Source organism: Vulpes vulpes, chromosome 12 (genome assembly GCF_048418805.1).
Source record: "Vulpes vulpes isolate BD-2025 chromosome 12, VulVul3, whole genome shotgun sequence".
NCBI classification, from domain to species: Eukaryota; Metazoa; Chordata; class Mammalia; order Carnivora; family Canidae; genus Vulpes; species Vulpes vulpes.
This window is the reverse complement of record NC_132791.1, coordinates 57,250,516-57,265,137: the sequence shown is the minus strand read 5'-3', so window position 1 is coordinate 57,265,137 and position 14,622 is coordinate 57,250,516. Positions and strand designations below refer to the sequence as shown.

The 14,622-nt window shown below is 41.4% G+C and overlaps 1 long non-coding RNA gene across 1 annotated transcript; it reads right to left on the bottom strand.

Moving 5' to 3' along the window:
- Positions 1-3,677: 3,677 nt before the first annotated feature.
- LOC140594587 (uncharacterized) lies at positions 3,678-7,908 on the bottom strand. Its single transcript, XR_011995587.1, has 2 exons — positions 7,605-7,908; positions 3,678-4,229 (listed from the first exon to the last, which is right to left on the bottom strand). It is a non-coding gene; the product is annotated as an uncharacterized lncRNA (long non-coding RNA).
- Positions 7,909-14,622: the final 6,714 nt, after the last annotated feature.

The window sequence follows — 14,622 nt, the reverse complement described above, 5'->3', positions numbered from 1 at the left end:
TCTAAATGTCTATTCTTCTATTTGTTTTGTAAATTTATATTTATAAATATATCTTTGTGATATACCCCATTTATATAACTTATTTCACAATATCTGAGCTTTTTAGTGGCTTTTATCTTAATATTCATACCTTAGAAAAATTGTTTGAAACTTCATTATTCCTAAGCCTTTGAAATAATCATTGTTGACATTTACCAGTGTGATTGAACCATGTAAGATACTGCTCATTGTGACTTTAAAAAAAAAAAATTGATTTTACTTATCTAATTCTTTATTTTGGGTCAAATCATGCATTTAGGAATGAAGAAACTGGACTAAAATGGATCCATAGTCCCTGTCTTTCTTTAGAAGATTTTTGGCTATGCCTATTTATAATTTTATAAAACATTTTCACTTTCTCGTTTGAACATTATAGTTAGTGTGTAATATATGCAGGACAGTTACTTTCTCTCTCTCTTAGTCTTGGGAAAGCAACTTGAAGCAATGTAGGGAATTTCCCGAGGTCATGTGGCACATCAGTGAAGAATGTTGGCCCAGAGCCCAGATCTTTCATCTCCAGGGATATCTTTATTATGCAGTCACTGCTGCCTGATCCATAACGAAGAGCACTGGGATAGGTTGGCCATTTCCAAACTAGTCACCCATATTGCCAATGCGTGTGTGCTCAGGTAATGCAAGTTACAGTTAGAAATAGATTGGCTACAGGCTGGCTTAACAGATCTGAAACCTAATGTAAGTGTCCATTGCATGTTCTTTGCTTCTTGCTTATTTTCCAAAATCCATTCAAGCTAGTTACTCTTTTGGGGAGTTAAAAGAGAATTCAAACGCAGCTGTGAATGTGCCATTTCCTAATATCAGAGCATCCAACGGTTTTCAAACCAGGAATGCGGTTCACCTTTGAGCCAGCAGGTATTTTTTTGTTCATTCACCAGGAAAAAAAAAATGCCTCTGATGCAATTCTATGTGTCAACAGGATGTAGGTTCAGGGCAAAGAGGTGGTAGTTTAACACTTAACTGTTTGTGTCAAGATGGTACAAGTCCTGGGAAACACTTGTCAGAAAGGACTGTTTAGTACATACACAGAATCTGTGTTGCTGGGTTAACCAACTGGACATCCTTGTTTTTGTATACTACTCAAATACCTAAAGACCAAGGGTCTTGTTGATCTTTTTGGAATCTGGAGATAGTGGTCAGAGACCTCTTTCACATGTGACAGGCATTAAATAAATAGTAGACTATTAAATGGGAGCATTAAGAACTTGAGCCCATTTTTTACTCTTGAATTTACCGTTGAATTTTGTGTTAGACAAGAGTTAGAAAGTATTGTTTTAGGGAAAATGTGAAGGCCTCTGAATCTGTCATCCTCTAATGTGCAAGTTTACCCAAACCTGCTATACTCCTAAATCAGGAACTCATCCCCAGAAACAAATGTCTCATCCCCACATACCCTTGGTTCCACTCTTCTCAGATATGAATGCTGATTACCAAGATGTTCTGATCACAGTGCAAAGGAAAATAGATTTTTTGATCCACAGAGTAGGATCAGTGATCCGTGGATACCAAATGCAAATGTAGAGGCTCAGGACTCAGACCTGGTCAAAAATTTTATTAGCAGTCATTAGATAACTGCTGAAGCTTTTGAGGTTGGGGGCAAGGAGAAACATGGAGATCTTGTGCTAGAAGTGTTCACTTACCCAGTCTAAAAGGAAGCAGTTTACAGGGTCGTTTTATGCATCATATCTCTAGTAACAGATCAAAAAAGTTTTGAAATGAAGCAAGCAGTGTTCTTGATTTACATATAGTACACATAGAGGCCTATAACAACTTCTGTGAGAGATAATTCTACTCGTCCTTTGATACATACCTTTAGCCTCCATTAAGCCATTTTTTAAGGAGGTAGTCACAATTTGAAAAGGGAGCTATAGGAGCTATCCGAATGATCCATAAGCCACAGGCTATTTTTATTTTAAGCCCACAACATTTTTGCAGAAGTCTAGAAAATGGAAGTCTAGAAAAATCCCAAGTTCCTAAGAAACTTTACTAGTTAAATTTAAAAGATGACAGGGATAATTTGGGAAAAGGGGGTGTGGGGAGCATGGAAAGTTAGGCTCCAAGAAAGATTCGAGAATTGGGAAAGATTGGCCTCTTCATGGCTAAAACTCTTACTTAACACTCATACTTCCCTCTGGGAAGCAGTGGATTGTGAGGACGGGAATTAAATTTTCTCTGAATTTTAAAAGTTTTTTTTTTTTTTTTTTTTAATCATAATAAGCAACTCTTAGCTACATGGTACCAGTCTCAGAGGTATACCCTCCATCCTTCAGGTAATCTGCAACTTTCCCATCAGTAACCATAATCCTTTGTTTACTGTTGATGCACCTGTGAGTTCAGTGTTCTTGACAAATTTCACACGTGGGCTCTTTTCAGAAAATTGATAGTAACAAAGCACAGGTGTATTATGTATTGAAACACAAGAACAGTGGTGTGATTCAGAATTGGAGTTAAACCCCGCTGTACTCCTGCCAAATCCCTGTTCTGTGTGAAATTCCTCCCTTGACATCCACTGCTTCTCAGGATGACCCTCCCCTCTTGATGGTTGCCTTTGTCCTTTACACATGCCCCACTACCTTTCTTCCACACAGCATACATGTCTCCATCTCCCCTGATGCTGGCTGTGAGGTTAAGGAATGACCTCTCTTCCAAATTCCTCACAGTTTTCCTTTTATATTAGTTAAATGTTTGTCAGTGGCAGGAATAGAACCCAGAGCAGGCAAACAAAAAAGGGAAGTCCAGGAAGAGAGCTGAGTTGAGGGACGCTGTGAAAGCAGAGACTCAGAGTAGCTCCTTAGAGCCCTGTCTCTCTACCATCTCTCTGGTTCACCTCTTTAGGCTTGACTCTTCAGGTATACTGTTACCACGCAGAGTGCCCAGTGCCTTCTATAAAAGAAACAGCCCAATTTTGGCAATGACTGGAGTGGAAATGCAATATGTTGGTAGCAAGAATAACTCCATATATGTCATATGAAGAGACTATACTCTCCCTTGGGTTTGCCCTTAGAGCCTGGGGTTTATGTGGCCCAGGAAATGAGGGAAGGGCTTCAGATGTTCACACTGCCAAGGCTGGCTGCTGCTCCTGATCTGGGCTAACTTGGCTGAGCAGTTGATTCAAAGGTGGACAGTTGAACAGGCCAAACCTAGTATGCTAATACCCTCACTAGGTTCCCAACACTCTACAGCTAAATGCTTAGTATCTCTTCTCTCCTCACTTTGTATCCAACCCAGTAGTCACACAGCCATGCCCAACTCAAAGTGTGTGTTCAGAGGGCACTTGGCAGAGCATTCCTAACCCCCTTGTCCATGGTAACTCCATTTCTGGCACCTGTTTTGTCTTTTCTCCTTAGGGTTGTATCTCTCTGGAACTCCCACTCACACCACGAAGCAGGATCTCCCCAGCCCTAGAATGAGAACCAGCTCTTTTTTCTCTTCCCTTTCCTTGACAATGAGTCTTCATGGCCCTCAGGAAAATGCAGAAACCTCAGCTAGTAGGCTCTAGGTCACAGAAGTGTCTGCTTTTCCTACACCATCTAGAAATGCAATAACCATTTAGAAATGCAACAGCAGAGTCTTCCCTCACCAAAACAGGCACAGTATACTTTTTCTAAAATAATTGAAATCAGTCTGGTTAACTTTCTCTATTATGTTGCATTAAATTCTCCACAGCCCCACCTTATTATCCTTGAATACCAAGTCCGACAAATCTAAGAAGCATGGTACAGGATTAATTTCTCTTTGGGAAGATACTAGTCCCCAGACTAAAATGGGAGAGAGTCAGTAATCTGAGATGTTTGGGAGGAAAAAAATCAATGGGATTGAGTGACAGGTTATCCTGTGTGTTGAGGGAGAAGATGGAGTCACTCACGGTGCCTTGATGAGTTGAGTATTGTCTTATTCCTAATTCAGGAAAAATGGGGGAGAAAAGAGGACTCCCATTTGCTACCTATTTGCATGTTTTACCTTAGTTAACTCTCACCACACCCCTCTGGAGTGGGAACTATGATTATCCTCATGGTAGAGTTGAGGAGCGAGGCTTAGAGGAGCTGTGATCACGGTGAGCAGTGGAGTCAGAATAGGAAACTGGGTCAGCCTCTGGAAAGTATTTTCATTTCCTCTCCCAGGGGCGCCTTCCAGTACTTTTATCCTCCTGAACTTCTCTGAAGAAACATGGCCTCCTGTAGTAAACAGAAAATCATATCCCTTTCATGGAGCTATACTGATGACTTACTTCCAGGTCACTTTTTAAAAGTTCAAGAGCACCTGGCTGGCTCAGTTAGTAGAGCATGCAACCCTTGATCTTGGGGCTGTTGACTTTGAGCCCCAGAGTCCAAGAGTTAGCTCTTGTTTCTCAGTTATTCTAGTACAGGTTCATCCAACAGAACATGTCAGCTCTCTGCGCAACCTGAGCTCTCGGTGCGCAGCTTTCTGCCAAGGAGCTAATTTTGTGCCATGGTTTTACAAATAGAAGAGTTACTTTGACGTTTGGAATTACTTAAGCCTGTTGGAGGTATGAACATGACTTTTCCTTTATCTACACTTCCTTCCTTGCTGTGTGCAAGATAGTGGTATCTTTTGGAAATGAATGAGTATCTCCATAGGTCAATACCTTATGGTGTACTTTTATAGCATTATGAAAAAAAATTCCCTGTGATATAGGTTATTTCTAATGGGAGGGGGGAATTAAAACACAGAACATTGCATCTCCGCATTTGTTTCTTCAGCCATAACAACTGAGAAAATTAATGGAAGTGAGGAATGCATTCAAATAATGTGTCTCTTGTAGGAAACAGAAATCCAATCAAGAAATGAGAAAAAAATGTAAAAAAAAGGAAAGGAATATATGAAATATACAGATTTTGAAATTATACAAGCATGCTCTACTTAATCGCTAAAAAAATTCAAAATTCAATGCATAGGGATTGAAATTTAATGAAGGATTATTGAAATCAACACAGTAAGAAGTAGAAAGCTCAAACAGTAACCATGGAAGGAAATGAACATAATTTAAGTACTGTCTCCAAAGAAGGTTCTGGTCCCAATGATTTTATTGGTACCTTATTTCGTTGGTTCAATAGCTAATTGTCACAACTTCCAGATCCCAGTATTTTATGTTTAATTCCTATTTGAATATCTCATCCCCTACCCACACCTTTTCCCAAACCTGCTTGGTTTCCTGCTTTACCCATTGTCAGATTCCTTCTATAGCCCTCCTACTTGTTCTCTGAGGCTGTCCCATTGTTATTCGATTTCCCAATTAGATTGAGTAATTTCCTTAATACTTTCAAATCTCCAGTACCTTATCTTAGTTGAGGGTAGTGGGTTTCAATACAGGATCTTCAAATGAATGAAGCAATGAAAAAAATCAATTATTTAAAGGGGAAGCCTGATGATGACAGGGAAGTGGATACATGAAATTAAGGCATGGAGCCTTTTGTGAATGCAGCTTCCTGAACTGGTGACATAGATTAGGGCTCTCCAGTTTTAGCAACCACACACTAATATGATTTGCCTGCTGTAAAATGTTTCATGTGTGCTTGAGTTCTTGAGGCCAAACTTAAAATCACTACTGTTTCTGTTTGTTAATGTGTTTCCTTCATGCTAATCATTAGGATATCATTATCTGAAGAAAGGGTCATTTATTTTTGAAGAAAGAATCATTTAATAAGTAGTTATTGATTCAGTGAATACTTATTTGTGGTTTTCTCCCTAATACTTAGCTAATGCCTGGCACTTCCTAGGTTGTCAGTAAATATTTATGGGGCAAATGAATAGAATCAACTTGCTTAAAAACAGGGTCTGATTTTCTACTAGGTATGTCAATCACTTGTCCAAAATGTATTAATGGATCACCTCCTCGCTCGTTCTGGTTAAGAAAATGCACACAGAATGGTGGGGCAATGGGCCTAGTCACTGGCAGTATGATGGGGTCCTCTCATACTCCCTTTTGTATCTCCTCTCCTAGACTATTGGACCATTTCTGACTATAAGTGACCTCTAAAGACAAATAATTAATATTACAAATATTTGAATTACTCCATCCCAAGTACCGTTCCAGGGTCATAAAAAGGAATAGGACATGGCCCCTGTCCTAGAGGAATTCACAGCCATCTGTGGTAGTAAATAACTAATTGCGAAGCAAGCCAAAATCCAAGAAAAGTGAAGCAGGTTTTTTTTTTTTTTTTGGAAATGCTCTAGAAAAACATTTGCTGGAATAAAAGGTCACCACTATTGGCTATTACTGAACTTAAAATTACACATCAATACCTTTTCTGTCTACCAAGTTTGAGCTGAATGCAAAGAAACCAATGGGTATGGGTGCCTATCATGAAGGACCTCACAGTAATAGTTGGCAAATTTTCCATGTGTCATCTCACTTAATCCCCAAATCTCCAATAAGCTAGTTTCTATTATTATCCCCCTTTTTACATAACAGAACAGGCTTCCAGATTTTAAGCGATGTCCTTGCCAAGGACCCTTACTTCCACCTCAGAGAAAAATTAGGTACAGTGTGCTTCCAGGTGACATGAGACCAGGAAGCCTGGAAACCATCACCTGGTGAAGAAAGCACATGCCCAAGAACCCAGCCCTTAAGGGGGTCCTAACACTGAAGCCCAGATGGGCCAGGCCACGTAGTATTTCAGAGGCTGAGCCTGGGGGAGGTGAGCAGAACCTTGAGACTTGCTGCGCAGCCTCGGGGGTGATTGGCCTAGACCTGGTGGAAGAGCCTGGGCGCTGGAAGAAAAAGAGATTCTGCAAGGGAGCCAGTGGTCGGCAGCAAGGAGGTGGAAAGTGGTCGAGGGGAGGTGGAGGCTGTGGAGTGGGGGTGGAGGGATAGGGAGAGCGGGTGGAACCAGAAGTGGGGAGAAGAACTGAGCGGGGGAGGGATCAGGGTGACAGAAGCTGGGGAGGGAGCGGGGAGAGCAGCTGGTGGGCAGAGGAGGGGGGCAGGTGCCCTCCCTGAAGTCGTCTTTCAAGGGCCCCTCCCATGGGGCTTGAGCCTCAGAGCGGCGGCGAAGAAAGGGGGGTGGGGAGGAGGAAGAAGGGGAGGGGGAAGGAGGGGGGAGGAGGGGGGAGGAGGAGACGGAAGAGGGGGTGGGGAAAGGGAGGAAGGGGGGTGAGGAGGAGGAAGGGGGTGAGGAGAGAGAGGAAGGGGGTGAGGAGGAGGAAGGGGGTGGGGAGAGGGAGGAAGGGGGTGAGGAGGAGGAAGGGGGTGGGGAGAGGGAGGAAGGGGGTGGGGAGAGGGAGGAAGGGGGTGAGGAGGAGGAAGGGGGTGGGGAGAGGGAGGGAGGAAGGGGGCAGGAGGAGGAAGGAAGGGTTGGGAGAGGAGGAGGAGGAAGGAAGTGGGGAGAGCGAGAAGGGGGGTGGGGAGAGGGAGAAGGGGGGAGGGGGAGAAAGGGGGTGGGGAGAGAGAGAATGGGGGGGAGGAGGAAGGGGGGTGGGCGGAGGCAGGGGGGTGGGGAGGGCTGGTGCAGGAACACCGTGGCGAGCCCGGAGGAAAGGGAGCCGGGGTTTAGCTAGGTGTCTAAGTGTTTGCTTAAGGGATTAGTCACCTGCTCCGCCAAGTTCGGGCACCGGCTGTTATCGTAAATGCCCTTTAAACGCTCCTGGGTGGTTTTTGTTCTTTGAGGCTGAGTGAGCATTTCGGCCTCGCAGGTGTCCGCTGTTTTGAGAAAGCTCTGCGCCCGGAAGGCCGCGAATGGAGACAACCCCTCTCTCTCCTCGTGTAACGTGAAACCTCGAGTCTCCTGCGCGGTCCTTTTCCGGGACAGGTGACTCGGGTTCGGCCACCTCTGGGGTGCGCAGCGGAGAGCGGGGATCCCTGCGCACGGCGGCCAGACCCGAGGGAGGAGCCGCAGGACCGACTCGGCCCCGCCCCTCCGCCTCCTTTCCTGCGGCCTCTGGCGGCCGCTGCACCTGTAGTCCCGGCCTCGTTCATTCCCTTCTGTCTGGTTTGACATTTTTCTCAAGCTTCATTCACCCTTTTATCTACTGGGGAGGGCGGGTGTTTTGAAGAGAAGAATGTGGCCTGAAAATATTTTCTACTTTTAAAAACAGACTTTCTTCCTGATTCTGACTTGAGTTGTATTATGGGGGCGCGGGCCGCCGGGGAGATCCGCAGGCTGCGGGGCCCGCGAGGCGGGGCTCCCCCTTGTGGCTCCGGGGGCACAGCAACTTCTGGGACTTGAACAGAGCCTTCTGTTCGGCTTTTCAGGATGCAAGACCCGGGTCCTGCCCTCGTGAACTGACCGAGGAGAAGAAGAGCTTCTTCTCCTTTTATTTTTTTTTTTTAAAGATTTATTTTTATTTATTTATGGTAGTCACAGAGAGAGAGAGGCAGAGACACAGGCAGAGGGAGAAGCAGGCTCCATGCACCGGGAGCCCGACGTGGGATTCGATCCCGGGTCTCCAGGATCGCGCCCTGGGCCAAAGGCAGGCGCTAAACCGCTGCGCCACCCAGGGAATCCCGCTTCTTCTCCTTTTAGCACATTTTTGCATCCCTAATATTAGAAAAAGTGTCTAGCTTTTCTCAGGGTGGCATGGACCCCGGCAGAGGAATTTAGGGACGTCCAATTTCGACTTAACCAAACCGCTACCGGGGAAATAATTTGGGGTAGAATTGTTGCCGGAAGCCCCAGGGCTATTCTTGCCATGAAAATGAGGGAAAGGGAAGGGGTAAGACCTAGATGAATTGAATACACTAGGTGCCAGGTATTTTACATTATTATTGAACTTTAGAATATTCCAGCTTGGCTAGGACTAGTCTCATTTTACAGAAGGCAAAATTGAGGTTCCCAGTGGCCCAGGGTCTAAAACTGATGTAGCCACGGTTCATACTGTAACGTGATGGACTCCAGAGCTTTGCACTAATGAGAACTCCTACAGGAGGTGAGAGTTTGCTACTTAATTCCCTCTCTCTTGAGATGTCAAACTCCAGAGAAAGTTCCTTGTTTCAGGTCCAGGAACCTCTCACATCGGTATGACTCACCTGATTTATGTGACTGTGGTGTGTGTCACTTCTGATCTCTGCATTGATAAATGGTGCTGCATTTTCATATTGAAACTTGAAAACAGTTCTATGAGATTATTTTCTTAATTTCAGCTTTATTGAGATATAATTGACAACTAAAATTACAAGATATTTAAAGTATATATTGTGATGATTTGAGACACTTTTACAGTGTGAAAAGATTCTTACAACCAATTAATACATAATCATCATAATCATAATCATAATAATCATCATAATCATCATTACTGATAATACATAAAGTGAGGCTGAGGGAGATTATGACAGCAAATGGATTTTCTTCCCCATCTAGTTCTGTGAAATCTATATTTTTAAAGATTTCATTTCTTAATATCTACACCCAATGTGGGACTCAGATTCACAACCCCAAAAATCAAGAGTTGTATGCTCCACTGATTGACCCAGCCAGGCACCCCGATGCGAAATCCACTTTGATCCTCATATCAAGTTGCCTTATATCTGCCTTTATAGACTAGTTTTTAATTTTTTTTTTCAAATGAGCTATGGGGAGGGCTCCTTTCATGGAAAATGTTTTTTTTCAAATGAGGGCATCGGGTGATACCTAAGTTCATATTAGGAGCTAGGGCTTCAACATACAAATTTGGAGGGAGACACAGACGGTCAGTCCATAACAATCACTTTAGCAAATTCAGACAAAAAACACACTTGTCTCCCAAAAGGCCCAGCAATACCTGTGGCTGGCTGTCTACCATTGGTCTATCTGGGACCATGTTGGTTTTGTACCAATCACTTTGACTAGCCAGTCTAGAGGCATGTGATCAACCCCAAAGCCAGGAATGGGTCAGCTCCATCAACATGAGAGAAGAAGAGAAGGAAATTATGAACTCTCATCAAGGAAAAGGGGCACAGTAAGGGCAAGTGGCAACTAGCCTACAGTGCAAGGGCACAAGACAGGGAAGCTGCATGCCAGGCTTGAGTTGGGCAGAGGTTTCCTGTGGCCAAAGACAAGTCAGCAAACCTCTCTTGGCATGGCAGTCCAGATCACTGGGGAAGACAGAGGGAGACACAGATGTGAAGCCCTTAGCCCTCATAGTCCTAGGGAACTAGAATGGACCCTAGGTACCAATGCTAATGGTGAAGCAACCATGAATCCTCTTTCTATCTCTGTAGAATTGCCTATTTTGGATATTTCTTATGAATGGGATCATATAATATATAATATTTTGTGTCCAAGTTCTTTCCTTAGCATAATATTTTCAGGGTTCATCCATGTTGTATTGCATATCAGTACTTCATTCCTTTCTATGGACAAATAATCTTCCATTGTACAGATGAACCACATTTTGTTAACCCACTAATAAGTTGATTGGCATTTGGATTGTTCCTCCTTCTTTGTCCATTATCAGTAATGCTGCTATAATCATACATGTACAAGCTTTTGGGTAGACATAGGTTTTCATTACTCTTGAATATATACCTTAGAATAGGACTGCTGAGGCATACACTAACTCTATGTTTAATTGTTTGAGGAACTGCCAGACTATTTTCCAAAGTGACTACACTATCTTACATTCCCACCAGCAGTGTATGAGGGTTCTGATTTTTCCTTTACCATTTGTTATTATCTGACTTTTTTACTCTAGCCATCCTAGTGGGTATGAAGTGATATCTCATTGTGGTTCTGTTTTGCCTTTCTCTAATGAATAATGTTGTCAAGCATCATTTCATGTGCTTATTGGCCTTTTTTTTTTTTTTTAGGGTTGAAGCACTTTTAATCACAGAAGAGTAAACAATAGTATAAACCATTAACGGCTCACCCAGTGGCTGTTGTCCCCCTCCAGAACTCAGTGTACCCTCTGCCACCCGCCCCCTCCCTGCGTACCATTTAGTGAAGAGCAGGGTATCAGCAGCTGTCCCTGTAACTACCAGGTGGCAGGAAGGGAATCTAGCTAGGGGCCAAAAATCTTGGTCATCCATCCATCCATCCATCCATCATTGTCTGTTTCTGTACAACTTCATGTGAAATCTTCCAGCTCCAAGGAGGAGCTGTAGGTGTTGGCGTTCTCTAAGACGTTTCCTGCCTGTGATGGTTCACGTAATAAACACAATGAATTGACAGGAGATAATGTGGGCCCACTAATACTGAAGAAGAAAGAAGTATAATGGTGATGAATTAGGATTAAGTTGTGTGCTGTAAAATTCTATAACAATATTTTTTTCATTTTTTATGCATAGAAGATCTTTTAAATGGTAGTCTTAATTATTGCTACTGGTTGAGTAATTATTTCTGCCAATTTATTTTCTTCTACACTACTGTTTATATTTGATACTTTGTGTATTCAAACGGTCATTTATATAGAAATTAAATTGTACAACCCTTTCATTCTTACTTCAAAGGCAATGTCTTGGTTTTCATTAACTGAGAAAAATCTATTTTTGGCAATGGGTCCAAAGCTCTTCGTTTGAATATCAATATTTTCTATGGAATCTACACTTAAATTTTTTCTCCCTACATTAAACATATTATTTTTCAGTCTTCTTCTGTTCTGATCATTTGAAGTGACTTTTCCTCTTTGGCCTTCCACACTCTGTTCTTTTCAGATCAGTAAGAAAAATATTGCTGTCAAGAATTATTTGAGTTTTCAAAGAGATAAATGCTTTGCTTTATAAACATTATGTCTAATTAGAGTGTGAATATCCCAATTTCAGAAAAGACATGAACTGGATATAGAAAGTTCCAAAAAGGAATAGTTATTTACATTATAAAAAATATGTGTTTACTTTACAAAGGCTTGTGTCTCTTTAGGTGTGTGTTTTGTATATGTATCATGAACTCTTTGACTCAGTGACAGGGTGGGATGGAATGGCAGGAATACTTATACTAAATTCATGAGCTGCTGCAATTTGAAGGTTAATTAGAAATAAAGTGTATCTGAACTCATATTAAAATGATAAATGGTTCAGTGATTCAAAATCATATACATTTTTCTCTTTATAACAGTATAATCCAATAAAATGTAAAATAAAGTTTGCTAAATAAACTTATTGGAGAATCTTTAAAAAAAGTGTTTTTCTTAGAAAAACATCGCTTCAGAACTTCTGCCACTTTTAATTGGGATATTTGTCTTTTTATTATTGAGTTACAAGAGGGTTTATGTATGCTAGTTACTGTCCCTTATCACATACATGATTTATAACTACTTTCCCCCATTCCATGAGATGTCTTTTCACTTTTTTGGTAGTGTCATTTGATTAAAAAAGTTTTTAATTTTAATGAGGCACAAATTACCTTTTTCTTTTCATTTTGTTGCTTGTGCTTTTTTTTTTTAAAAAAGAGATTTTATTTATTTGTTTAGAGAGAACAAGAACACATGAGCAGAGGGAGGGACAAAGGGAAAAAGCGTCTCAAGTAAACTCCATGCTGAGCATGGAACCTACATGTGGAGCCCAGTGCAGGGAGCAATCTCACAATCTTGAGATCATGACTTGAGCCAAAATCAGGGGTTGAACACAGGGTACCTGGGTGGCTCAGTAATTGAGTGTCTGCCTTTGGCTCAGGTCGTGATCCTGGGGGTTGGAGGATGGAGTCCCATATCAGGTGCCCTGCAGGGAGCCTGCCTCTCCCTCTGTCTATGTCTCTGCCTCTCTCTGTGTCTTTCATGAATAAATAAATAAAATCTTTTTAAAAAACAAGAAGAGTTGAATACAACAATTGAGCCACCCAGGCACCCCATTTGTTGCTTGTGCTTGTCAAATTGAAGAATGAAACTCTTGAACTCAAGGTCATGAGTTCAGCCCCCACATTGGACATGGAACCTACTTAAAAGAAAATATGTTGCCAAATCTGAAGTCAGATTTACCACTGTAATTTCCTCTAATAGCTTTATAGTTTTAGCTTTGATATTTGATCCGAGTTAACTTTTGTATATGTTGTAAGCTAAGAGTTCAGTTTTATTCTGTTGCATGTGACTATCCAGTTGTCCCAGCTCTATCCTTTCCCCCATTGAATAGCCTTGACAGCCTTGTTGAAAAGCAGTTTACCATAAACATATGTATTTATTTGTGAACTCTCAATTTTATTCCATTAATCTGTCTTTGTTCCAGTACCATGGTATCTTGATTACTGTTGATTTGTAGTAATTTTTGAAATTGGGAAGTGTGAATCCTCTTATTTTTGAATTATTTTTCAAGATTGTTTTAGTTTTTTGGGGTCACTTGCAATCCATATAAATTTTGGAATCAGTCATCATTTCCCATAAAGACATCAGTTAGGATTCTAGTTTGCAGAGTATAAGTTTTGCATTTCTTTTGTTAAATTTATTCCTAAGTATTTGGGCACCAGCATGGCTCAATCGATTGAATGTCCAACTCTTGATTCTGGCTCAGGTCATGATCTCAGGGTCATGAGATAGAGCCCATGTCAGAGCTCTGCACTCATTGACAAATCTGCTTGAGATTCTCTCTTTCCTTCTCCCTTTGTCCCTCCCCCAACTCATTTACACACGTGTACATGCTCTCTCTCTCTCTCTCTCTCTCTCTCTCTCAAATAATGTCTTTACAAAAAACAAAAAAACTCTTCCTAAATATTTTTATTCTTATTGATGCTATTGTGAATGGAATTATTTCCTTAATTTTATTTTCAAATAGTTCATTACAACTATATAGGAATACAATTGATTTTTGGATATTGAGCCAGTATATTTTTATTAATCTTAAAACAGCTGGAGTTGTATTCTTGGCACTTGTAACTGAAAGAATGCTAACCAGTCTTTTTCTCTACACTGTGCTATACCTGGCTTCCCTGAAGATTGGGATGTAAAAATATATTTAATGGTGTATACAAAGAGCTTTCATGTGATCTTATTTGATCCCCCCTCATCTTGGGGGTGTGTGCAAGGTAGGTGTTTTTATCTACATTTTCAGGTGCAGGAAACTGAAGCTATATTGGCTAACTGGTTAACGTGGGCCTAATCTCAGTAAATTGCATATCTGGGACAAGAACCTAATCTTCTGACCGCCAGTCATGAAGTGTTGTCCTGAGAAGCTCAGCAGGCTTGACAGAGGTACTGTCCTGATATGTCTGCTGGAAAGCAAGAACAGAGCGTGGAAACATTATCCCAAATAATGACATAGAAGGAGGACCTCAGAGAATTGGTCCTGACTGAGCTGAAACTCAAGAGATGAAATTCTAGTACCCATCCTAAGTAAATATTATAACTTACCAACTGAAGAACCTTTTTTTTTTTTTTAAAGTCTTAATTTTAAAATGTATGGAAAATGAAACTCCCCCCCGCAAGATAGTTTGGAAAATTTATGGCAAATAATTTACACTATCTTAGGAACTATACAAACTCTTTAAATTGCAGGGCCAATAGCTATGGAGGCCAATTTGGCATTACATTTTTGTAATAAACATAATTATAATGAAAGTTGAAGTAAAGGAAATTCAGAAGAGTATGTGCTGTACTTGGCATCTATCTAAACATTGGAGTTAAGGCCAGTGAGGGCGGTCCATTACTTGGCTTGAATGTTGAAAATTTTCTTTATAATTGCTCTCTGCTGTAGGTCATAATTTTTTT